This window comes from Leuresthes tenuis, unplaced genomic scaffold (genome assembly GCF_036924035.1).
Source record: "Leuresthes tenuis unplaced genomic scaffold, fLeuTen1.0.hap1 SCAF_1, whole genome shotgun sequence".
Classification (NCBI taxonomy): domain Eukaryota; kingdom Metazoa; phylum Chordata; class Actinopteri; order Atheriniformes; family Atherinopsidae; genus Leuresthes; species Leuresthes tenuis.
This window is the reverse complement of record NW_027325355.1, coordinates 5,249-27,332: the sequence shown is the minus strand read 5'-3', so window position 1 is coordinate 27,332 and position 22,084 is coordinate 5,249. Positions and strand designations below refer to the sequence as shown.

Here is a 22,084-nt window from a genome sequence, read left to right as displayed (position 1 = left end):
AGGTGGTCGAGAGAAGAGAAAAAGCTTACAGCACCTGGTATTCCCAAGAGGTCTTCCATCCAAGTACTAAGGAGGCTCAACCCTGCTTGGCTTCCGAGATCAGACGAGGTCGGGCATGTTCAGGGTGGTGTGGCCGTAAGCAACAATGTGTCTGACAAATGTGCATTATATAACTACAGGAATCATACGGTTCCTCTATGTAACCAGATAATTGCTGAGAAAGGCTGATGTGTAGTCGGCACATCTTCTTCCCTGACGTCATTATTCTCTTCAGTTGAAACTGAGACTCTCAGATCACTTCGTGTCTTCCAACAAAGCAGCAGCAGCTGAAGATGGCCAACTTCCTCGTGTGTCACAGGGTGATCAGACGTTGCAACAAAAGACATGCAGGTTGTAGAGAGAAGAGAAAACGCTTACAGCACCTGGTATTCCCAAGCAGTCTCCCATTAAAGTACTAACCAGGCCCAACCCTCCTTGGCTACCGAGATCAGACGAGGTCGGGCATGTTCAGGGTGGTGTGGCCGTAAGCAACAATGTCTGTGACAAATGTGCATTATATAGGTACTGGAATCATACGGTTCCTCTATGTAACCAGATAATTGCCGAGAAAGGCTGACTTGTAGTGGGCAAATCTTCTTCCCTCATGTGATTATTCTCTGCAGCTGAAACTGAGACTCTCAGATCACTTCGTGTCTACCAACAAAGCAGCAGCAGCTGAAGATGACCAACTTCCTCATGTGTCACAGGGTGATCAGACGTTGCAACAAAAGACATGCAGGTGGTAGAGAGAAGAGAAAAAGCTTACAGCACCTGGTGTTCCCAAGCTGTCTCCCATCCAAGTACTAACCAGGTACAACCCTGTTTGGCGTCCGAGATCAGACGAGGTCGGGCTTATTCAGGGTGGTGTGGCCGTAAGCAACAATGTCTCTGACAAATGTGCATTATATAGGTACTGGAATCATACGGTTCCTCTATGCAACCAGATAATTGCTGAGAAAGGCTGATGTGTAGCGCGCAAATCATCTTCTCTGATGTGATCATTCTCTGCAACTGAAACTGAGACTCTCAGATCACTTTGTGTCTGCCAACAAAGCAGCAGCAGTAACTGAAGATGACCAACTTCCTCATGTGTCACAGGGTGATCAGACGTTGCAACAAAAGACATGCAGGTGGTAGAGAGAAGAGAAGAAGCTTACAGCACCTTGTATTCCCAAGCGGTCTCCCATCCAAGTACTAACCAGCCCCAACCCTGCTTGGCTTCCGAGATCAGACGAGGTCGGGCATATTCAGGGTGGTGTGGCCGTAAGCGACAATTTCTGTGACAAATGTGCATTATATAGGTAATGGAGTCATACGGTTCCTCTATGTAACCAGATAATTGCCGAGAAAGGCTGATGTGTAGTGGGCACATCTTGTTCCCTGACGTGATAATTCTCTCCAGCTGAAAATGAGACTCTCAGATCACTTTGTGTCTGCCAACAAAGCAGCAGAAGCTGAAGATGACCAACTTCCTCATGTGTCACAGGGTGATCAGACGTTGCAACAAAAGACATGCAGGTGGTAGAGAGAAGAGAAAAAGCTTACAGCACCTGGTATTCCAAAGCAGTCTCCCATCTAAGTACTAACCAGGCCCAACCGTGCTTGGCTTCCGTGATCGGACAAGGTCGGATATGTTGAGGGTGGTGTGGCCGTAAGCAACAAAGTCTGTGACAAATGTGCATTATATTGGTACTGGAATCATACAGTTCCTCTATGTAACCAGATAATTGCCGAGAAAGGCTGATGTGTAGTGGGCATATCTTCTTCCCTGATGTGATTATTCTCTCCAGCTGAAACTGAGACTCTCAGATCACTTCGTGTCTGCCAACAAAGCAGCAGCAGCTGAAGATGACCAACTTCTTCACGTGTCACAGGGTGATCAGACGTTGCAACAAAAGACATGCAGGTGGTAGAGAGAAGAGAAAAAGCTTACAGCACCTGGTATTCCCAAGCTGTCTCCCATCCAAGTACTAAGCAGGCTCAACCCTGCTTGGCTTCCGAGATCAGACAAGGTCGGGCATGTTCAGGGTAGTGTGGCCGTAAGAAACAATGTGTCTGACAAATGTGCATTATATAAGTACAGGAATCATACGGTTCCTCTATGTAACCAGATAATTGCTGAGAAAGGCTGATGTGTAGTGGGCACATCTTCTTCCCTGACGTGATTATTCTCTTCAGCTGAAACTGAGACTCTCAGATCACTTCGTGTCTTCCAACAAAGCAGCAGCAGCTGAAGATGGCCAACTTTCTCATGTGTCACAGGGTGATCAGACGTTGCAACAAAAGACATGCAGGTTGTAGAGAGAAGAGAAAATGCTTACAGCACCTGGTATTCCCAAGCAGTCTCCCATTAAAGTACTAACCAGGCCCAACCCTCCTTGGCTTCCGAGATCAGACGAGGTCGGGCTTATTCAGGGTGGTATGGCCGTAAGGAACAATTTCTGTGACAAATGTGCATTATATAGGTACTGGAATCATACAATTCCTCTATGTAACCAGATAATTGCAGAGAAAGGCTGACTTGTTATGGGCACATCTTCTTCCCTGATGTGATTATTCTCTGCAGCTGAAACTGAGACTCTCAGATCACTTCGTGTCTGCCAACAAAGCAGCAGCAGCTGAAGATGACCAACTTCCTCATGTGTCACAGGGGGATCAGACGTTGCAACAAAAGACATGCAGGTGGTCGAGAGAAGACAAAAAGCTTACAGCTCCTGGTATTCCCAAGCGGTCTCCCATTTAAGTACTAACCAGGCCCAACCCTCCTTGGCTTCCGAGATAAGACGAGGTCGGGCATGTTCAGGGTGGTGTGGCCGTAAGCAACAATGTCTGTGACAAATGTGCATTATATAGGTACTGGAATCATACGGTTCCTCTATGTAACCAGATAATTGCAGAGAAAAGCTGACTTGTAGTGGGCACATCTTCTTCCCTGACGTGATTATTCTCTGCAGCTGAAACTGAGACTCTCAGATCACTTCGTGTCTGCCAACAAAGCAGCAGCAGCTGAAGATGACCAACTTCCTCATGTGTCACAGGGTGATCAGACGTTGCAACAAAAGACATGCAGGTGGTAGAGAGAAGAGAAAAAGCTTAAAGCACCTGGTATTCCCAGGCAGTCTACCTTCCAAGTACTAACCAGGCCCAAACCTGCTTGGCTTCCGAGATCGTGCTTATTCAGGGTGGTGTGGCTGTAAGCAACAATATATGTGACAAATGTGCCTTATATAAGTACTGGAATCATACACTTCCTCTATGTAACCAGATAATTGCCGAGAAAGGCTGACTTGTAGTGGGCACATCTTCTTCCCTGATGTGATTATTCTCTGCAGCTGAAACTGAGACTCTCAGATCACTTTGTGTCTGCCAACAAAGCAGCAGCAGCTGAAGATGACCAACTTCCTCATGTGTCACAGGGTGATCAGACGTTGCAACAAAAGACATGCAGGTGGTAGAGAGAAGAGAAAAAGCTTACAGCACCTGGTATTCCAAAGCAGTCTCCCATGTAAGTACTAACCAGGCCCAACCGTGCTTGGCTTCCGAGATCGGACAAGGTCGGATATGTTGAGGGTGGTGTGGCCGTAAGCAACAAAGTCTGTGACAAATGTGCATTATATTGGTACTGGAATCATACAGTTCCTCTATGTAACCAGATAATTGCCGAGAAAGGCTGATGTGTAGTGGGCATATCTTCTTCCCTGATGTGATTATTCTCTCCAGCTGAAACTGAGACTCTCAGATCACTTTGTGTCTGCCAACAAAGCAGCAGCAGCTGAAGATGACCAACTTCCTCATGTGTCACAGGGTGATCAGACGTTGCAACAAAAGACATGCAGGTGGTAGAGAGAAGAGAAAAAGCTTACAGCACCTGGTATTCCCAAGCAGTCTCCCATTAAAGTACTAACCAGGCCCAACCCTCCTTGGCTACCGAGATCAGACGAGGTCGGGCATGTTCAGGGTGGTGTGGCCGTAAGCAACAATGTCTGTGACAAATGTGCATTATATAGGTACTGGAATCATACGGTTCCTCTATGTAACCAGATAATTGCCGAGAAAGGCTGACTTGTAGTGGGCAAATCTTCTTCCCTCATGTGATTATTCTCTGCAGCTGAAACTGAGACTCTCAGATCACTTCGTGTCTACCAACAAAGCAGCAGCAGCTGAAGATGACCAACTTCCTCATGTGTCACAGGGTGATCAGACGTTGCAACAAAAGACATGCAGGTGGTAGAGAGAAGAGAAAAAGCTTACAGCACCTGGTGTTCCCAAGAGGTCTCCCATCCAAGTACTAACCAGGTACAACCCTGTTTGGCGTCCGAGATCAGACGAGGTCGGGCATGTTCAGGGTGGTGTGGCCGTAAGCAACAATGTCTCTGACAAATGTGCATTATATAGGTACTGGAATCATACGGTTCCTCTATGTAACCAGATAATTGCCGAGAAAAGCTGATAAGTAGTGGGCACATCTTCTTCCCTGACGTGATTATTCTCTCGAGCTGAAACTGAGACTCTCAGATCACTTTGTGTCTGCCAACAAAGCAGCGGCAGCTGAAGATGACCAACTTCCTCATGTGTCACAGGGTGATCAGACGTTGCAACAAAAGACATGCAGGTGGTAGAGAGAAGAGAAAAAGCTTACAGCACCTGGTGTTCCCAAGCTGTCTCCCATCCAAGTACTAACCAGGTACAACCCTGTTTGGCGTCCGAGATCAGACGAGGTCGGGCTTATTCAGGGTGGTGTGGCCGTAAGCAACAATGTCTCTGACAAATGTGCATTATATAGGTACTGGAATCATACGGTTCCTCTATGCAACCAGATAATTGCTGAGAAAGGCTGATGTGTAGCGCGCAAATCATCTTCTCTGATGTGATCATTCTCTGCAACTGAAACTGAGACTCTCAGATCACTTTGTGTCTGCCAACAAAGCAGCAGCAGTAACTGAAGATGACCAACTTCCTCATGTGTCACAGGGTGATCAGACGTTGCAACAAAAGACATGCAGGTGGTAGAGAGAAGAGAAGAAGCTTACAGCACCTTGTATTCCCAAGCGGTCTCCCATCCAAGTACTAACCAGCCCCAACCCTGCTTGGCTTCCGAGATCAGACGAGGTCGGGCATATTCAGGGTGGTGTGGCCGTAAGCGACAATTTCTGTGACAAATGTGCATTATATAGGTAATGGAGTCATACGGTTCCTCTATGTAACCAGATAATTGCCGAGAAAGGCTGATGTGTAGTGGGCACATCTTGTTCCCTGACGTGATAATTCTCTCCAGCTGAAAATGAGACTCTCAGATCACTTTGTGTCTGCCAACAAAGCAGCAGAAGCTGAAGATGACCAACTTCCTCATGTGTCACAGGGTGATCAGACGTTGCAACAAAAGACATGCAGGTGGTAGAGAGAAGAGAAAAAGCTTACAGCACCTGGTATTCCAAAGCAGTCTCCCATCTAAGTACTAACCAGGCCCAACCGTGCTTGGCTTCCGTGATCGGACAAGGTCGGATATGTTGAGGGTGGTGTGGCCGTAAGCAACAAAGTCTGTGACAAATGTGCATTATATTGGTACTGGAATCATACAGTTCCTCTATGTAACCAGATAATTGCCGAGAAAGGCTGATGTGTAGTGGGCATATCTTCTTCCCTGATGTGATTATTCTCTCCAGCTGAAACTGAGACTCTCAGATCACTTCGTGTCTGCCAACAAAGCAGCAGCAGCTGAAGATGACCAACTTCTTCACGTGTCACAGGGTGATCAGACGTTGCAACAAAAGACATGCAGGTGGTAGAGAGAAGAGAAAAAGCTTACAGCACCTGGTATTCCCAAGCTGTCTCCCATCCAAGTACTAAGCAGGCTCAACCCTGCTTGGCTTCCGAGATCAGACAAGGTCGGGCATGTTCAGGGTAGTGTGGCCGTAAGAAACAATGTGTCTGACAAATGTGCATTATATAAGTACAGGAATCATACGGTTCCTCTATGTAACCAGATAATTGCTGAGAAAGGCTGATGTGTAGTGGGCACATCTTCTTCCCTGACGTGATTATTCTCTTCAGCTGAAACTGAGACTCTCAGATCACTTCGTGTCTTCCAACAAAGCAGCAGCAGCTGAAGATGGCCAACTTTCTCATGTGTCACAGGGTGATCAGACGTTGCAACAAAAGACATGCAGGTTGTAGAGAGAAGAGAAAATGCTTACAGCACCTGGTATTCCCAAGCAGTCTCCCATTAAAGTACTAACCAGGCCCAACCCTCCTTGGCTTCCGAGATCAGACGAGGTCGGGCTTATTCAGGGTGGTATGGCCGTAAGGAACAATTTCTGTGACAAATGTGCATTATATAGGTACTGGAATCATACAATTCCTCTATGTAACCAGATAATTGCAGAGAAAGGCTGACTTGTTATGGGCACATCTTCTTCCCTGATGTGATTATTCTCTGCAGCTGAAACTGAGACTCTCAGATCACTTCGTGTCTGCCAACAAAGCAGCAGCAGCTGAAGATGACCAACTTCCTCATGTGTCACAGGGGGATCAGACGTTGCAACAAAAGACATGCAGGTGGTCGAGAGAAGACAAAAAGCTTACAGCTCCTGGTATTCCCAAGCGGTCTCCCATTTAAGTACTAACCAGGCCCAACCCTCCTTGGCTTCCGAGATAAGACGAGGTCGGGCATGTTCAGGGTGGTGTGGCCGTAAGCAACAATGTCTGTGACAAATGTGCATTATATAGGTACTGGAATCATACGGTTCCTCTATGTAACCAGATAATTGCAGAGAAAAGCTGACTTGTAGTGGGCACATCTTCTTCCCTGACGTGATTATTCTCTGCAGCTGAAACTGAGACTCTCAGATCACTTCGTGTCTGCCAACAAAGCAGCAGCAGCTGAAGATGACCAACTTCCTCATGTGTCACAGGGTGATCAGACGTTGCAACAAAAGACATGCAGGTGGTAGAGAGAAGAGAAAAAGCTTAAAGCACCTGGTATTCCCAGGCAGTCTACCTTCCAAGTACTAACCAGGCCCAAACCTGCTTGGCTTCCGAGATCGTGCTTATTCAGGGTGGTGTGGCTGTAAGCAACAATATATGTGACAAATGTGCCTTATATAAGTACTGGAATCATACACTTCCTCTATGTAACCAGATAATTGCCGAGAAAGGCTGACTTGTAGTGGGCACATCTTCTTCCCTGATGTGATTATTCTCTGCAGCTGAAACTGAGACTCTCAGATCACTTTGTGTCTGCCAACAAAGCAGCAGCAGCTGAAGATGACCAACTTCCTCATGTGTCACAGGGTGATCAGACGTTGCAACAAAAGACATGCAGGTGGTAGAGAGAAGAGAAAAAGCTTACAGCACCTGGTATTCCAAAGCAGTCTCCCATGTAAGTACTAACCAGGCCCAACCGTGCTTGGCTTCCGAGATCGGACAAGGTCGGATATGTTGAGGGTGGTGTGGCCGTAAGCAACAAAGTCTGTGACAAATGTGCATTATATTGGTACTGGAATCATACAGTTCCTCTATGTAACCAGATAATTGCCGAGAAAGGCTGATGTGTAGTGGGCATATCTTCTTCCCTGATGTGATTATTCTCTCCAGCTGAAACTGAGACTCTCAGATCACTTTGTGTCTGCCAACAAAGCAGCAGCAGCTGAAGATGACCAACTTCCTCATGTGTCACAGGGTGATCAGACGTTGCAACAAAAGACATGCAGGTGGTAGAGAGAAGAGAAAAAGCTTACAGCACCTGGTATTCCCAAGCAGTCTCCCATTAAAGTACTAACCAGGCCCAACCCTCCTTGGCTACCGAGATCAGACGAGGTCGGGCATGTTCAGGGTGGTGTGGCCGTAAGCAACAATGTCTGTGGCAAATGTGCATTATATAGGTACTGGAATCATACGGTTCCTCTATGTAACCAGATAATTGCCGAGAAAGGCTGACTTGTAGTGGGCAAATCTTCTTCCCTCATGTGATTATTCTCTGCAGCTGAAACTGAGACTCTCAGATCACTTCGTGTCTACCAACAAAGCAGCAGCAGCTGAAGATGACCAACTTCCTCATGTGTCACAGGGTGATCAGACGTTGCAACAAAAGACATGCAGGTGGTAGAGAGAAGAGAAAAAGCTTACAGCACCTGGTGTTCCCAAGAGGTCTCCCATCCAAGTACTAACCAGGTACAACCCTGTTTGGCGTCCCAGATCAGACGAGGTCGGGCATGTTCAGGGTGGTGTGGCCGTAAGCAACAATGTCTCTGACAAATGTGCATTATATAGGTACTGGAATCATACGGTTCCTCTATGTAACCAGATAATTGCCGAGAAAAGCTGATAAGTAGTGGGCACATCTTCTTCCCTGACGTGATTATTCTCTCGAGCTGAAACTGAGACTCTCAGATCACTTTGTGTCTGCCAACAAAGCAGCAGCAGCTGAAGATGACCAACTTCCTCATGTGTCACAGGGTGATCAGACGTTGCAACAAAAGACATGCAGGTGGTAGAGAGAAGAGAAAAAACTTACAGCACCTGGTGTTCCCAAGCTGTCTCCCATCCAAGTACTAACCAGGTACAACCCTGTTTGGCGTCCGAGATCAGACGAGGTCGGGCTTATTCAGGGTGGTGTGGCCGTAAGCAACAATGTCTCTGACAAATGTGCATTATATAGGTACTGGAATCATACGGTTCCTCTATGCAACCAGATAATTGCTGAGAAAGGCTGATGTGTAGCGCGCAAATCATCTTCTCTGATGTGATCATTCTCTGCAACTGAAACTGAGACTCTCAGATCACTTTGTGTCTGCCAACAAAGCAGCAGCAGTAACTGAAGATGACCAACTTCCTCATGTGTCACAGGGTGATCAGACGTTGCAACAAAAGACATGCAGGTGGTAGAGAGAAGAGAAGAAGCTTACAGCACCTTGTATTCCCAAGCGGTCTCCCATCCAAGTACTAACCAGCCCCAACCCTGCTTGGCTTCCGAGATCAGACGAGGTCGGGCATATTCAGGGTGGTGTGGCCGTAAGCGACAATTTCTGTGACAAATGTGCATTATATAGGTAATGGAGTCATACGGTTCCTCTATGTAACCAGATAATTGCCGAGAAAGGCTGATGTGTAGTGGGCACATCTTGTTCCCTGACGTGATAATTCTCTCCAGCTGAAAATGAGACTCTCAGATCACTTTGTGTCTGCCAACAAAGCAGCAGAAGCTGAAGATGACCAACTTCCTCATGTGTCACAGGGTGATCAGACGTTGCAACAAAAGACATGCAGGTGGTAGAGAGAAGAGAAAAAGCTTACAGCACCTGGTATTCCAAAGCAGTCTCCCATCTAAGTACTAACCAGGCCCAACCGTGCTTGGCTTCCGTGATCGGACAAGGTCGGATATGTTGAGGGTGGTGTGGCCGTAAGCAACAAAGTCTGTGACAAATGTGCATTATATTGGTACTGGAATCATACAGTTCCTCTATGTAACCAGATAATTGCCGAGAAAGGCTGATGTGTAGTGGGCATATCTTCTTCCCTGATGTGATTATTCTCTCCAGCTGAAACTGAGACTCTCAGATCACTTCGTGTCTGCCAACAAAGCAGCAGCAGCTGAAGATGACCAACTTCTTCACGTGTCACAGGGTGATCAGACGTTGCAACAAAAGACATGCAGGTGGTAGAGAGAAGAGAAAAAGCTTACAGCACCTGGTATTCCCAAGCTGTCTCCCATCCAAGTACTAAGCAGGCTCAACCCTGCTTGGCTTCCGAGATCAGACAAGGTCGGGCATGTTCAGGGTAGTGTGGCCGTAAGAAACAATGTGTCTGACAAATGTGCATTATATAAGTACAGGAATCATACGGTTCCTCTATGTAACCAGATAATTGCTGAGAAAGGCTGATGTGTAGTGGGCACATCTTCTTCCCTGACGTGATTATTCTCTTCAGCTGAAACTGAGACTCTCAGATCACTTCGTGTCTTCCAACAAAGCAGCAGCAGCTGAAGATGGCCAACTTTCTCATGTGTCACAGGGTGATCAGACGTTGCAACAAAAGACATGCAGGTTGTAGAGAGAAGAGAAAATGCTTACAGCACCTGGTATTCCCAAGCAGTCTCCCATTAAAGTACTAACCAGGCCCAACCCTCCTTGGCTTCCGAGATCAGACGAGGTCGGGCTTATTCAGGGTGGTATGGCCGTAAGGAACAATTTCTGTGACAAATGTGCATTATATAGGTACTGGAATCATACAATTCCTCTATGTAACCAGATAATTGCAGAGAAAGGCTGACTTGTTATGGGCACATCTTCTTCCCTGATGTGATTATTCTCTGCAGCTGAAACTGAGACTCTCAGATCACTTCGTGTCTGCCAACAAAGCAGCAGCAGCTGAAGATGACCAACTTCCTCATGTGTCACAGGGGGATCAGACGTTGCAACAAAAGACATGCAGGTGGTCGAGAGAAGACAAAAAGCTTACAGCTCCTGGTATTCCCAAGCGGTCTCCCATTTAAGTACTAACCAGGCCCAACCCTCCTTGGCTTCCGAGATAAGACGAGGTCGGGCATGTTCAGGGTGGTGTGGCCGTAAGCAACAATGTCTGTGACAAATGTGCATTATATAGGTACTGGAATCATACGGTTCCTCTATGTAACCAGATAATTGCAGAGAAAAGCTGACTTGTAGTGGGCACATCTTCTTCCCTGACGTGATTATTCTCTGCAGCTGAAACTGAGACTCTCAGATCACTTCGTGTCTGCCAACAAAGCAGCAGCAGCTGAAGATGACCAACTTCCTCATGTGTCACAGGGTGATCAGACGTTGCAACAAAAGACATGCAGGTGGTAGAGAGAAGAGAAAAAGCTTAAAGCACCTGGTATTCCCAGGCAGTCTACCTTCCAAGTACTAACCAGGCCCAAACCTGCTTGGCTTCCGAGATCGTGCTTATTCAGGGTGGTGTGGCTGTAAGCAACAATATATGTGACAAATGTGCCTTATATAAGTACTGGAATCATACACTTCCTCTATGTAACCAGATAATTGCCGAGAAAGGCTGACTTGTAGTGGGCACATCTTCTTCCCTGATGTGATTATTCTCTGCAGCTGAAACTGAGACTCTCAGATCACTTTGTGTCTGCCAACAAAGCAGCAGCAGCTGAAGATGACCAACTTCCTCATGTGTCACAGGGTGATCAGACGTTGCAACAAAAGACATGCAGGTGGTAGAGAGAAGAGAAAAAGCTTACAGCACCTGGTATTCCAAAGCAGTCTCCCATGTAAGTACTAACCAGGCCCAACCGTGCTTGGCTTCCGAGATCGGACAAGGTCGGATATGTTGAGGGTGGTGTGGCCGTAAGCAACAAAGTCTGTGACAAATGTGCATTATATTGGTACTGGAATCATACAGTTCCTCTATGTAACCAGATAATTGCCGAGAAAGGCTGATGTGTAGTGGGCATATCTTCTTCCCTGATGTGATTATTCTCTCCAGCTGAAACTGAGACTCTCAGATCACTTTGTGTCTGCCAACAAAGCAGCAGCAGCTGAAGATGACCAACTTCCTCATGTGTCACAGGGTGATCAGACGTTGCAACAAAAGACATGCAGGTGGTAGAGAGAAGAGAAAAAGCTTACAGCACCTGGTATTCCCAAGCAGTCTCCCACCCAAGTACTAACCAGGCACAACCCCGCTTGGCTTCCGAGATCGGACGAGGTCGGGCATATTATATTCAGGGTGGTGTGGCCGTAAGCGACAATCTCTGTGACAAATGTGCATTATATAGGTACTGGAATCATACGGTTCCTCTATGTAACCAGATAATTGCAGAGAAAGGCTTATGTGTAGTGGGCACATCTTCTTCCCTGACGTGATTATTCTCTGCAGCTGAAACTGAGACTCTCAGATCACTTCGTGTCTGCCAACAAAGCAGCAGAAGCTGAAGATGACCAACTTCCTCATGTGTCACAGGGTGATCAGACGTTGCAACAAAAGACATTCAGGTGGTCCAGAGAAGAGATAAAGCTTACAGCACCTGGTATTCCCAAGTGGTCTCCCACCCAAGTACTAACCAGGCCAACCGTGCTTGGCTTCCGAGATCAGACGAGGTCAGGCATGTTCAGGGTGGTGTTGCCGTAAGCGACAATGTCTGTGACAAATGTGCATTATATAGGTACTGGAATCATACGGTTCCTCTATGTAACCAGATAATTGCCGAGAAAGGCTTATGTGTAGTGGGCACATCTTCTTCCCTGACGTGATTATTCTCTGCAGCTGAAACTGAGACTCTCAGATCACTTCGTGTCTGCAAACAAAGCAGCAGAAGCTGAAGATGACCAACTTCCTCATGTGTCACAGGGTGATCAGACGTTGCAACAAAAGACATTCAGGTGGTCCAGAGAAGAGATAAAGCTTACAGCACCTGGTATTCCCAAGCAGTCTCCCACCCAAGTACTAACCAGGCCAACCGTGCTTGGCTTCCGAGATCAGACGAGGTCAGGCATATTGAGGGTGGTGTGGCCGTAAGCAACAATGTCTGTGACAAATGTGCATTATATAGGTACTGGAATCATACAGTTCCTCTATGTAACCAGATAATTGCCGAGAAAGGCTGATGTGTAGGGGGCACATCTTCTTCCCTGACGTTATTATTCTCTTCAGTTGAAAATGAGACTCTCAGATCACTTCGTGTCTGCCAACAAAGCAGCAGAAGCTGAAGATGACAAACTTCCTCATGTGTCACAGGGTGATCAGATGTTGCAACAAAAGACATGCAGGTGGTAGAGAGAAGAGAAAAAGCTTACAGCACCTGGTATTCCCAAGCAGTCTCCCATTGAAGTACGAACCAGGCCCAACCCTGCTTGGCTTCCAGGATAAGACAAGGTGGGGCTTATTCAGGGTGGTGTGGCCATAAGCAACAATGTTTGTTACAAATGTGAATTATATAGGTACTGGAATCATACACTTCCTCTATGAAACCAGATAATTGCCGAGAAAGGCTGATGTGTAGTGGGCATATCATCTTCTCTGATGTGATCATTCTCTTCAGCTGAAACTGAGACTCTCAGATCACTTCGTGTCTGCCAACAAAGCAGCAGCAGCTGAAGATGACCAACTTCCTCATGTGTCACAGGGTGATCAGACGTTGCAACAAAACACATGCAGGTGGTAGAGAGAAGAGAAAACGCTTACAGCACCTGGTATTCCCAAGCGGTCTCCCACCCAAGTACTAACCAGGCCCAACAATGCTTGGCTTCCGAGATCAGACGAGGTCAGGCAAATTCAGGGTGGTGTGGCCGTAAGTAACAATGTCTGTGACAAATGTGCATTATATAAGTACAGGAATCATACGGTTCCTCTATGTAACCAGATAATTGATGAGAAAGGCTGATGTGTAGTGGGCACATCTTCTTCCCTGACGAGATTATTCTCTTCAGCTGAAACTGAGATTCTCAGTTCACTTCGTGTCTTCCAACAAAGCAGCAGCAGCTGAAGATGACCAACTTCTTCACGTGTCACAGGGTGATCAGACGTTGCAACAAAAGACATGCAGGTGGTAGAGAGAAGAGAAAAAGCTTACAGCACCTGGTATTCCCAAGCTGTCTCCCATCCAAGTACTAACCAGGTACAACCCTGCTTGGCGTCCGAGATCAGACGAGGTCGGGCTTATTCAGGGTGGTGTGGCCGTAAGCAACAATATCTCTGACAAATGTGCATTATATAGGTACTTGAATCATACGGTTCCTCTATGCAACCAGATAATTGCCGAGAAAGGCTGATGTGTAGCGGGCAAATCATCTTCTCTGATGTGATCATTCTCTGCAACTGAAACTGAGACTCTCAGATCACTTCGTGTCTGCCAACAAAGCAGCAGAAGCTGAAGATGACCACCTTCCTCATGTGTCACAGGGTGATCAGACGTTGCAACAAAAGTTATGCAGGTGGTAGAGAGAAGAGAAAAAGCTTACAGCACCTGGTATTCCGAAGTGGTCTCCCATTCAAGTACTAACCAGGCCCAACCCTGCTTTTCTTCCAAGATCAGACGAGGTCGGGCATATTCAGGGTGGTGCGGCCGTAAGCAACAATAACTGTGACAAATGTGCATTATATAGGTACTGGAATCATACACTTCTTCTATGTAACCAGAGAATTGCAGAGAAAGGCTGACTTGTAGTGGGCACATCTTCTTCCCTGATGTGATTATTCTCTGCAGCTGAAACTGAGACTCTCAGATCACTTCGTGTCTGCCAACAAAGAAGCAGCAGCTGCTGAAGATGACCAACTTCCTCATGTGTCACAGGGTGATCAGACGTTGCAACAAAAGACATGCAGGTGGTAGAGAGAAGAGAAGAAGCTTACAGCACCTGGTATTCCCAAGCAGTCTCCCATCCAAGTACTAAGCAGGCTCAACCCTGTTTGGCTTCCGAGATCACACGAGGTTGGGCATATTCAGGGTGGTGTGGCCGTAAGTAACAATGTCTGTGACAAATGTGCATTATATAGGTACTGGAATCATACGGTTCCTCTATGCAACCAGATAATTGCCAAGAAAGGCTAACTTGTAGTGGGCACATCTTCTTCCCCGATGTGATTATTCTCTACAGCTGAAACTGAGACTCTCAGATCACTTCGTGTCTGCCAACAAAGCAGCAGCTGCTGAAGATGACCAACTTCCTCATGTGTCACAGGGTGATCAGACGTTGCAACAAAAGACATGCAGGTGGTAGAGAGAAGAGAAAAAGCTTACAGCACCTGGTATTCCCAAGCGGTCTCTCATCCAAGTACTAACCAGGGCCAACCCTCCTTGGCTTCTGAGAGCAGACGAGGTCAGACATATTCAGGGTGGTTGGGCCGTAAGCAACAATCTCTGTGACAAATGTGCATTATATAGGCAATGGAATCATATGGTTCCTCTATGTAACAAGATAATTGCCGAGAAAGGCTGATAAGTAGTGGAAACATCTTCCCTGACGTGATTATTCTCTCCAGCTGAAACTGAGACTCTCATATCACTTCGTGTCTGCCAACAAAGCAGCAGCAGCTGAAGATGACCAACTTCTTCATGTGTCACAGGGTGATCAGACGTTGCAACAAAAGACATGTAGGTGGTAGAGAGAAGAGAAAAAGCTTACAGCACCTGGTATTCGCAAGCGGTCTCCCATTCAAGTACTAACCAGGTCCAACCCTGCTTGGGTTCTTAGATCAGACGAGGTCGGGCATATTCAGGGTGGTGTGGCCGTAAGTAACATTATCTGTGACAAATGTGCATTATATAGGTACTGGAATCATACGGTTCCTCTATGCAACCAGATAATTGCCAAGAAAGGCTGATATGTAGTGGGCACATCTTGTTCCCTGACGTGATAATTTTCTCCAGCTGAAAATGAGACTCTCAGATCACTTCGTGTCTGCAAAAAAGCAGCAGAAAATGAAGATGACCAACTTCCTCATGTGTCACAGGGTGATCATACGTTGCAACAAAAGACATGCAGGTGGTTGAGAGAAGAGAAAAAGCTTACAGCACCTGATAATCCCAAGGGGTCTCCCATCCAAGTACTAAACAGGCCCAACCCTAATTGGCTTCCAAGATCAGACGAGGTCGGGCATATTCAGGGTGGTGTGGCCGTAAACAACCATGTCTGTGACAAATATAAATTGTATAGGTACAGGAATCATACGGTTCCTCTATATAACCAGATAATTGCCAAGAAAGGCTGACTTGTAGTGAGCACATCTTCTTCCCTGACGTGATCATTCTCTTCAGCTGAAACTGAGACTCTCAGATCACTTCATGTCTGCCAACAAAGCAGCAGCTGAAGATGACCAACTTCCTCATGTGTCACAGGGCGATCAGACATTGCAGAAAAAGACATGCAGGTGGTAGAGAGAAGAGAAAAAGCTTACAGCACCTGGTATTCCCAAGCGGTCTAACATTCAAGTACTAACCAGGCCCAACCCTGCTTGGGTTCCGAGATTAGACGAGGTCGGGCATATTCAGGGTGGTGTGGCCGTAAGTAACAATGTCTGTGACAAATGTGCATTATATAGGTACTGGAATCATACGGTTCCTCTATGCAACCAGATAATTGCCGAAAAAGGCTGACTTGTAGTGGGTTCATCTTCTTCCCTGATGTGATTATTCTCTGGTACTGAAACTGAGACTCTCAGATCACTTTGTGTCTGCCAACAAAGCAGCAGCAGCTGAAGATGACCAACTTCCTCATGTGTCACAGGGCGATCAGACATTGCAACAAAAGACATGCAGGTGGTAAAGAGAAGAGAAAAAGCCTACAGCACCTGGTATTCCCAAGCGGTCTCCCATTCAAGTACTAACCAGGCCAAACCCTGCTTGGCTTCCGAGATCAGATGAGGTCGGGCTTATTCAGGGTGGTATGGCCGTAAGTAACAATCTCTCTGAAAAATGTTTATAATATAGGTACTGGAATCATACGGTTCCTCTATATAACCAGATAATTGCCAAGAAAGGCTGATGTGTAGCGGGCATATCATCTTCTCTGATGTGATCATTCTCTTCAGCTGAAACTGAGACTCTCAGATCACTTCGTGTCTGCCAACAAAGCAGCAGCAGCTGAAGATGACCAACTTCCTCATGTGTCACAGGGTGGTCAGACGTTGCAACAAAAGACATGCAGGTGGTAGAGAGAAGAGAAAAAGCTTACAGCACCTGGTATTCCCAAGCAGTCTCCCATTCAAGTACTAACAAGGCCCAACCCTGCTTGGCTTCCAAGATGAGACGAGGTCGGGCATGTTCAGGGTGGTGTGGCCGTAAGCAACAATGTCTGTGACAAATGTGCATTATATAGGTACTGGAATAATACAGTTCCTCTATGTAACCAGATAATTGTCGAGAAAGGCTAACTTGTAGTGGGCACATCTTCTTCCCTGATGTGATTATTCTCTCCAGCTGAAACTGAGACTCTCAGATCACTTCGTGTCTGCCAACAAAGCAGCAGCAGCTGAAGATGACCAACTTCCTCATGTGTCACAGGGTGGTCAGACGTTGCAACAAAAGACATGTAGGTGGTAGAGAGAAGAGAAAAAGCTTACAGCACCTGGTATTCGCAAGCGGTCTCCCATTCAAGAACTAACCAGGCCCAACCCTGCTTGGCTTCCGAGATCAGACGAGGTTGAGCTTATTCAGGGTGGTGTGGCGGTAAGCAACGATATCTGTTACAAATGTGTATTATATAGGTACTGGAATCATACACTTCCTCTATGTAACCAGATAATTGCCGAGAAAGGCTGACTTGTAGTGGGCACATCTTCTTCCCTGATGTGATTATTCTCTGCAGCTGAAACTCTGAGATCACTTTGTGTCTGCCAACAAAGCAGCAGCAGCTGAAGATGACCAACTTCCTCACGTGTCACAGGGCGATCAGACATTGCAACAAAAGACATGTAGGTGGTAGAGAGAAGAGAAAAAGCTTACAGCACCTGGTATTCCCAAGTGGTGTCCCATTAAAGTACTAACCAGGCCCAGCCCTCCTTGGCTTCCGAGATCAGACAAGGTCAGACATATTCAGGGTGGTTTGGCCGTAAGTAACAATCTCCGTGACAAATGTGCATTATATAGGCAATGGAATCATACACTTCCTCTATGTAACCAGATAATTGCCAAGAAAGGCTGACTTGTAGTGGGCACATCTTCTTCCCTGATGTGATTATTCTCTGCAGCTGAAACTCTGAGATCACTTTGTATCTGCCAACAAAGCAGCAGCAGCTGAAGATGACCAACTTCTTCACGTGTCACAGGGTGATCAGACGTTGCAACAAAAGACATGGAGGTGGTAGAGAGAAGAGAAAAAGCTTACAGCACCTGGTATTCCCAAGCGGTGTCCCATCAAAGTACTAACCAGGCCCAGCCCTCCTTGGCTTCCGAGATCAGACAAGGTCAGACATATTCAGGGTGGTTTGGCCGTAAGTAACAATCTCCGTGACAAATGTGCATTATATAGGCAATGGAATCATACACTTCCTCTATGTAACCAGATAATTGCCGAGAAAGGCTGACTTGTAGTGGGCACATCTTCTTCCCTGATGTGATTATTCTCTGCAGCTGAAACTGAGACTCTCAGATCACTTCGTGTCTGCCAACAAAGAAGCAGCAGCAGCTGAAGATGACCAACTTCCTCATGTGTCACAGGAGGATCAGACGTATCCACAAAAGACATGAAGGTGGTAGAGAGTAGAGAAGAAGCTTACAGCACCTGGTATTCCCAAGTGGTCTCCCATCCAAGTACTAACCAGGCCCAACCCTGCTTGGCTTCCGAGATCAGATGAGGTCGGGCATTTTCCGGGTGGTGTGGCCGTAAGCAGCAATGTCTCTGACAAATGTGCATTATATAGGTACTGGAATCATACGGTTCCTCTATGCAACCAGATAATTGCCGAGAAAGTTTGATGTGTAGCGGGTAAATCATCTTCTCTGATGTGATCATTCTCTGCAACTGAAACTGAGACTCTCAGATCACTTCATGTCTGCCAACAAAGCAGCAGCAGCTGAAGATGACCAACTTCCTCATGTGTCACAGGGTGGTCAGACGTTGCAACAAAAGACATGCAGGTGGTTGAGAGAAGAGAAAAAGCTTACAGCACCTGGTATTCCCAAGCGGTCTCTCATCCAAGTACTAACCAGGCACAACCCTGCTTGGCTTCCGAGATCAGACGAGGTCGGGCATATTCAGGGTGGTGAGGCCGTAAGCAACAATGTCTGTGACAAATGTGCATTATATAGGTACTGGAATCATACAGTTCCTCTATGTAACCAGATTATTGCCGAGAAAAGCTGATAAGTAGTGGGCACATCTTCTTCCCTGACGTGATTATTCTCTCGAGCTGAAACTGAGACTCTCAGATCACTTCGTGTCAGCCAACAAAGCAGCAGCAGCTGAAGATGACCACCTTCCTCATGTGTCACAGGGTGATCAGACGTTGCAACAAAAGACATGCAGGTGGTAGAGAGAAGAGAAAAAGCTTACAGCACCTGGTATTCGCAAGCGGTCTCCCATTCAAGAACTAACCAGGCCCAACCCTGCTTGGCTTCCGAGATCAGACGAGGTTGAGCTTATTCAGGGTGGTGTGGCGGTAAGCAACGATATCTGTTACAAATGTGTATTATATAGGTACTGGAATCATACACTTCCTCTATGTAACCAGATAATTGCCGAGAAAGGCTGACTTGTAGTGGGCACATCTTCTTCCCTGATGTGATTATTCTCTGCAGCTGAAACTGAAACTCTGAGATCACTTTGTGTCTGCCAACAAAGCAGCAGCAGCTGAAGATGACCAACTTCTTCGCGTGTCACAGGGTGATCAGACGTTGCAACAAAAGACATGGAGGTGGTAGAGAGAAGAGAAAAAGCTTACAGCACCTGGTATTCCCAAGCGGTCTCCCATCCAAGTACTAACCAGGCACAACCCTGCTTGGCTTCCGAGATCAGACGAGGTTAGGCATATTCAGGGTGGTGTGGCCGTAAGCAACAATGTCTGTGACAAATGTAAATTGTATAGGTACTGGAATCATACGGTTCCTCTATATAACCAGATAATTGCAGAGAAAGGCTGATAAATAGTGGGCACATCTTCTTCCCTGACGTGATTATTCTCTCCAGCTGAAAATGAGACTCTCAGATCACTTCGTGTCTGCCAACAAAGCAGCAGCAGCTGAAGATGACCAACTTCCTCATGTGTCACAGGGCGATCAGACCTTGCAACAAAATACATGCAGGTGGTAGAGAGAAGAGAAAAAGCTTACAGCACCTGGCATTCCCAAGGGGTCTCCCATTCAAGTACTAACCAGGCCCAACCCTGCTTGGGTTCCGAGATTAGTCGAGGTCGGGCATATTTACGGTGGTGTGGCCGTAAGTAACAATGTCTGTGAAAAATGTGCATTATATAGGTACTGGAATAATACAGTTCCTCTATGTAACCAGATAATTGCAGGGAAAGGCTAACTTGTTGTGGGCACATCTTCTTCCTTGATGTGATTATTCTCTGCAGCTGAAACTGAGACTCTCAGATCACTTCGTGTCTGCTAACAAAGCAGCAGCAGCTGAAGATGACCAACTTCCTCATGTGTCACAGGGCGATCAGACATTGCAACCAAAGACATGCAGGTGGTAGAGAGAAGAGAAAAAGCTTACAGCACCTGGTATTCCCAAGCGGTGTCCCATCAAAGTACTAACCAGGCCCAGCCCTCCTTGGCTTCCGAGATCAGACAAGGTCAGACATATTCAGGGTGGTTTGGCCGTAAGTAACAATCTCCGTGACAAATGTGCATTATATAGGCAATGGAATCATACACTTCCTCTATGTAACCAGATAATTGCCTAGAAAGGCTGACTTGTAGTGGGCACATGTTCTTCCCTGATGTGATTATTCTCTGCAGCTGAAATTGAGACTCTCAGATCACTTCGTGTCTGCCAACAAAGAAGCAGCAGCAGCTGAAGATGACCAACTTCCTCATGTGTCACAGGAGGATCAGACGTTGCCACAAAAGACATGAAGGTGGTAGAGAGTAGAGAAGAAGCTTACAGCACCTGGTATTACCAAGTGGTCTCCCATCCAAGTACTAACCAGGCCCAACCCTGCTTGGCTTCCGAGATCAGACGAGGTCGGGCATGTTCCGGGTGGTGTGGCCGTAAGCAGCAATGTCTCTGACAAATGTGCATTATATAGGTCCTGGAATCATACGGTTCCTCTATGCAACCAGATAATTGCCGAGAAAGGCTGATGTGTAGCGGGTAAATCATCTTCTCTGATGTGATCATTCTCTGCAACTGAAACTGAGACTCTCAGATCACTTCATGTCTGCCAACAAAGCAGCAGCAGCTGAAGATGACCAACTTCCTCATGTGTCACAGGATGATCAGACGTTGCAACAAAAGACATGGAGGTGGTAGAGAGAAGAGAAGAAGCTTACAGCACCTGGTATTCCCAAGCAGTCTCCCATCCAAGTACTAACCAGGCCCAACCCTCCTTGGCTTCCGAGATCAGACATATTCAGGGTGGTTTGGCCGTAAGCAACAGTCTCTGTGACAAATGTGCATTATATAGGCAATGGAATCATATGGTTCCTCTATGTAACCAGATAATTGCCGAGAAAGGCTGATATGTAGTGGGCACATCTTGTTCCCTGACGTGATAATTCTCTCTAGCTGAAAATGAGACTCTCAGATCACTTCGTGTCTGCCAACAAAGCAGCAGCAGCTGAAGATGACCAACTTCCTCATGTGTCACAGGGTGATCAGACGTTGCAACAAAAGACATGCAGGTGGTTGAGAGGAGAGAAAAAGCTTACAGCACCTGGTATTCCCAAGCTGTATACCAACAAAGTACTAACCAGGCCCAACACTGCTTGGCTTCCGAGATCAGACGAGGTCGGGCATATTCAGGGTGGTGTGGCCGTAAGCGACAATGTCTTTGACAAATGTGCATTATATAGGTAATGGAATCATACGGTTCCTCTATGTAACCAGATAATTGCCGAGAAAGGCTGACTTGTAGTGGGCAAATCTTCTTCCCTCATGTGATCATTCTCTGCAGCTGAAACTGAGACTCTCAGATCACTTCGTGTCTGCCAACAAAGCAGCAGCAGCTGCTGAAGATGACCAACTTCCTCATGTGTCACAGGGTGATCAGACGTTGCAACAAAAGACATGCAGGTGGTCGAAAGAAGAGAAAAAGCTTACAGCACCTGGTATTCCCAAGAGGTCTTCCATCCAAGTACTAACCAGGCCCAACCGTGCTTGGCTTCCGAGATCAGACGAGGTCGGGCATGTTCAACGTGGTGTGGCCGTAAGCAACAATGTCACTGACAAATGTGCATCATATAGGTACTGGAATCATACGGTTCCTCTATGCAACTAGATAATTGCAGAGAAAGGCTGATGTGTAACGGGCATATCATCTTCTCTGATGTGATCATTCTCTGCAGCTGAAACTGAGACTCTCAGATCACTTCGTGTCTGCCAACAAAGCAGCAGCTGAAGATGACCACCTTCCTCATGTGTCACAGGGTGATCAGACGTTGCAACAAAAGGTGGTAGAGAGA

General features: G+C 46.6%; 1 non-coding gene and 52 pseudogenes across 1 annotated transcript; all 53 read right to left on the bottom strand.

The window, feature by feature from the left end:
• Nucleotides 1-22: 22 nt before the first annotated feature.
• LOC140287468 (5S ribosomal RNA) lies at nucleotides 23-141 on the bottom strand (annotated as a pseudogene).
• Nucleotides 142-410: 269 nt separating this feature from the next.
• LOC140314795 (5S ribosomal RNA) lies at nucleotides 411-529 on the bottom strand (annotated as a pseudogene).
• A 269-nt stretch (nucleotides 530-798) lies between these two features.
• LOC140292460 (5S ribosomal RNA) lies at nucleotides 799-917 on the bottom strand (annotated as a pseudogene).
• Nucleotides 918-1,189: 272 nt separating this feature from the next.
• LOC140300757 (5S ribosomal RNA) lies at nucleotides 1,190-1,308 on the bottom strand (annotated as a pseudogene).
• Nucleotides 1,309-1,577: 269 nt separating this feature from the next.
• LOC140295453 (5S ribosomal RNA) lies at nucleotides 1,578-1,696 on the bottom strand (annotated as a pseudogene).
• Nucleotides 1,697-1,965: 269 nt separating this feature from the next.
• Nucleotides 1,966-2,084, bottom strand: LOC140294872 (5S ribosomal RNA; annotated as a pseudogene).
• Nucleotides 2,085-2,353: 269 nt separating this feature from the next.
• LOC140318064 (5S ribosomal RNA) lies at nucleotides 2,354-2,472 on the bottom strand (annotated as a pseudogene).
• A 269-nt stretch (nucleotides 2,473-2,741) lies between these two features.
• On the bottom strand, nucleotides 2,742-2,860 carry LOC140288863 (5S ribosomal RNA; annotated as a pseudogene).
• Nucleotides 2,861-3,507: 647 nt separating this feature from the next.
• Nucleotides 3,508-3,626, bottom strand: LOC140293491 (5S ribosomal RNA; annotated as a pseudogene).
• A 269-nt stretch (nucleotides 3,627-3,895) lies between these two features.
• On the bottom strand, nucleotides 3,896-4,014 carry LOC140305148 (5S ribosomal RNA; annotated as a pseudogene).
• Nucleotides 4,015-4,283: 269 nt separating this feature from the next.
• On the bottom strand, nucleotides 4,284-4,402 carry LOC140303816 (5S ribosomal RNA; annotated as a pseudogene).
• A 269-nt stretch (nucleotides 4,403-4,671) lies between these two features.
• LOC140292459 (5S ribosomal RNA) lies at nucleotides 4,672-4,790 on the bottom strand (annotated as a pseudogene).
• A 272-nt stretch (nucleotides 4,791-5,062) lies between these two features.
• LOC140300746 (5S ribosomal RNA) lies at nucleotides 5,063-5,181 on the bottom strand (annotated as a pseudogene).
• A 269-nt stretch (nucleotides 5,182-5,450) lies between these two features.
• Nucleotides 5,451-5,569, bottom strand: LOC140295451 (5S ribosomal RNA; annotated as a pseudogene).
• Nucleotides 5,570-5,838: 269 nt separating this feature from the next.
• Nucleotides 5,839-5,957, bottom strand: LOC140294871 (5S ribosomal RNA; annotated as a pseudogene).
• A 269-nt stretch (nucleotides 5,958-6,226) lies between these two features.
• On the bottom strand, nucleotides 6,227-6,345 carry LOC140318061 (5S ribosomal RNA; annotated as a pseudogene).
• Nucleotides 6,346-6,614: 269 nt separating this feature from the next.
• Nucleotides 6,615-6,733, bottom strand: LOC140288860 (5S ribosomal RNA; annotated as a pseudogene).
• Nucleotides 6,734-7,380: 647 nt separating this feature from the next.
• Nucleotides 7,381-7,499, bottom strand: LOC140293490 (5S ribosomal RNA; annotated as a pseudogene).
• Nucleotides 7,500-7,768: 269 nt separating this feature from the next.
• On the bottom strand, nucleotides 7,769-7,887 carry LOC140305142 (5S ribosomal RNA; annotated as a pseudogene).
• Nucleotides 7,888-8,156: 269 nt separating this feature from the next.
• On the bottom strand, nucleotides 8,157-8,275 carry LOC140291016 (5S ribosomal RNA; annotated as a pseudogene).
• A 269-nt stretch (nucleotides 8,276-8,544) lies between these two features.
• Nucleotides 8,545-8,663, bottom strand: LOC140294325 (5S ribosomal RNA; annotated as a pseudogene).
• A 272-nt stretch (nucleotides 8,664-8,935) lies between these two features.
• On the bottom strand, nucleotides 8,936-9,054 carry LOC140300735 (5S ribosomal RNA; annotated as a pseudogene).
• Nucleotides 9,055-9,323: 269 nt separating this feature from the next.
• LOC140295450 (5S ribosomal RNA) lies at nucleotides 9,324-9,442 on the bottom strand (annotated as a pseudogene).
• Nucleotides 9,443-9,711: 269 nt separating this feature from the next.
• On the bottom strand, nucleotides 9,712-9,830 carry LOC140294870 (5S ribosomal RNA; annotated as a pseudogene).
• Nucleotides 9,831-10,099: 269 nt separating this feature from the next.
• On the bottom strand, nucleotides 10,100-10,218 carry LOC140318056 (5S ribosomal RNA; annotated as a pseudogene).
• Nucleotides 10,219-10,487: 269 nt separating this feature from the next.
• Nucleotides 10,488-10,606, bottom strand: LOC140288859 (5S ribosomal RNA; annotated as a pseudogene).
• A 647-nt stretch (nucleotides 10,607-11,253) lies between these two features.
• Nucleotides 11,254-11,372, bottom strand: LOC140293488 (5S ribosomal RNA; annotated as a pseudogene).
• Nucleotides 11,373-11,641: 269 nt separating this feature from the next.
• On the bottom strand, nucleotides 11,642-11,765 carry LOC140270515 (5S ribosomal RNA; annotated as a pseudogene).
• A 269-nt stretch (nucleotides 11,766-12,034) lies between these two features.
• On the bottom strand, nucleotides 12,035-12,152 carry LOC140286851 (5S ribosomal RNA; annotated as a pseudogene).
• Nucleotides 12,153-12,421: 269 nt separating this feature from the next.
• Nucleotides 12,422-12,539, bottom strand: LOC140293343 (5S ribosomal RNA; annotated as a pseudogene).
• Nucleotides 12,540-13,196: 657 nt separating this feature from the next.
• On the bottom strand, nucleotides 13,197-13,315 carry LOC140284315 (5S ribosomal RNA; annotated as a pseudogene).
• A 269-nt stretch (nucleotides 13,316-13,584) lies between these two features.
• On the bottom strand, nucleotides 13,585-13,703 carry LOC140290320 (5S ribosomal RNA; annotated as a pseudogene).
• A 269-nt stretch (nucleotides 13,704-13,972) lies between these two features.
• On the bottom strand, nucleotides 13,973-14,091 carry LOC140299353 (5S ribosomal RNA; annotated as a pseudogene).
• Nucleotides 14,092-14,363: 272 nt separating this feature from the next.
• On the bottom strand, nucleotides 14,364-14,482 carry LOC140294508 (5S ribosomal RNA; annotated as a pseudogene).
• Nucleotides 14,483-14,751: 269 nt separating this feature from the next.
• On the bottom strand, nucleotides 14,752-14,870 carry LOC140294292 (5S ribosomal RNA; annotated as a pseudogene).
• A 266-nt stretch (nucleotides 14,871-15,136) lies between these two features.
• LOC140294143 (5S ribosomal RNA) lies at nucleotides 15,137-15,255 on the bottom strand (annotated as a pseudogene).
• A 268-nt stretch (nucleotides 15,256-15,523) lies between these two features.
• On the bottom strand, nucleotides 15,524-15,642 carry LOC140289052 (5S ribosomal RNA; annotated as a pseudogene).
• Nucleotides 15,643-15,908: 266 nt separating this feature from the next.
• On the bottom strand, nucleotides 15,909-16,027 carry LOC140292713 (5S ribosomal RNA; annotated as a pseudogene).
• A 269-nt stretch (nucleotides 16,028-16,296) lies between these two features.
• LOC140299679 (5S ribosomal RNA) lies at nucleotides 16,297-16,415 on the bottom strand (annotated as a pseudogene).
• A 269-nt stretch (nucleotides 16,416-16,684) lies between these two features.
• On the bottom strand, nucleotides 16,685-16,803 carry LOC140292888 (5S ribosomal RNA; annotated as a pseudogene).
• A 269-nt stretch (nucleotides 16,804-17,072) lies between these two features.
• Nucleotides 17,073-17,191, bottom strand: LOC140293899 (5S ribosomal RNA; annotated as a pseudogene).
• A 263-nt stretch (nucleotides 17,192-17,454) lies between these two features.
• On the bottom strand, nucleotides 17,455-17,573 carry LOC140294258 (5S ribosomal RNA; annotated as a pseudogene).
• Nucleotides 17,574-17,836: 263 nt separating this feature from the next.
• LOC140293032 (5S ribosomal RNA) lies at nucleotides 17,837-17,955 on the bottom strand (annotated as a pseudogene).
• A 272-nt stretch (nucleotides 17,956-18,227) lies between these two features.
• On the bottom strand, nucleotides 18,228-18,346 carry LOC140300112 (5S ribosomal RNA). Its single transcript, XR_011914799.1, has one exon. It is a non-coding gene; the product is annotated as a 5S ribosomal RNA (ribosomal RNA).
• A 269-nt stretch (nucleotides 18,347-18,615) lies between these two features.
• Nucleotides 18,616-18,734, bottom strand: LOC140310270 (5S ribosomal RNA; annotated as a pseudogene).
• A 269-nt stretch (nucleotides 18,735-19,003) lies between these two features.
• Nucleotides 19,004-19,122, bottom strand: LOC140293898 (5S ribosomal RNA; annotated as a pseudogene).
• Nucleotides 19,123-19,391: 269 nt separating this feature from the next.
• LOC140308752 (5S ribosomal RNA) lies at nucleotides 19,392-19,510 on the bottom strand (annotated as a pseudogene).
• Nucleotides 19,511-19,779: 269 nt separating this feature from the next.
• LOC140295934 (5S ribosomal RNA) lies at nucleotides 19,780-19,898 on the bottom strand (annotated as a pseudogene).
• Nucleotides 19,899-20,167: 269 nt separating this feature from the next.
• On the bottom strand, nucleotides 20,168-20,286 carry LOC140293031 (5S ribosomal RNA; annotated as a pseudogene).
• Nucleotides 20,287-20,558: 272 nt separating this feature from the next.
• LOC140299263 (5S ribosomal RNA) lies at nucleotides 20,559-20,677 on the bottom strand (annotated as a pseudogene).
• Nucleotides 20,678-20,946: 269 nt separating this feature from the next.
• LOC140295816 (5S ribosomal RNA) lies at nucleotides 20,947-21,055 on the bottom strand (annotated as a pseudogene).
• A 269-nt stretch (nucleotides 21,056-21,324) lies between these two features.
• On the bottom strand, nucleotides 21,325-21,443 carry LOC140288688 (5S ribosomal RNA; annotated as a pseudogene).
• Nucleotides 21,444-21,715: 272 nt separating this feature from the next.
• Nucleotides 21,716-21,834, bottom strand: LOC140299593 (5S ribosomal RNA; annotated as a pseudogene).
• Nucleotides 21,835-22,084: the final 250 nt, after the last annotated feature.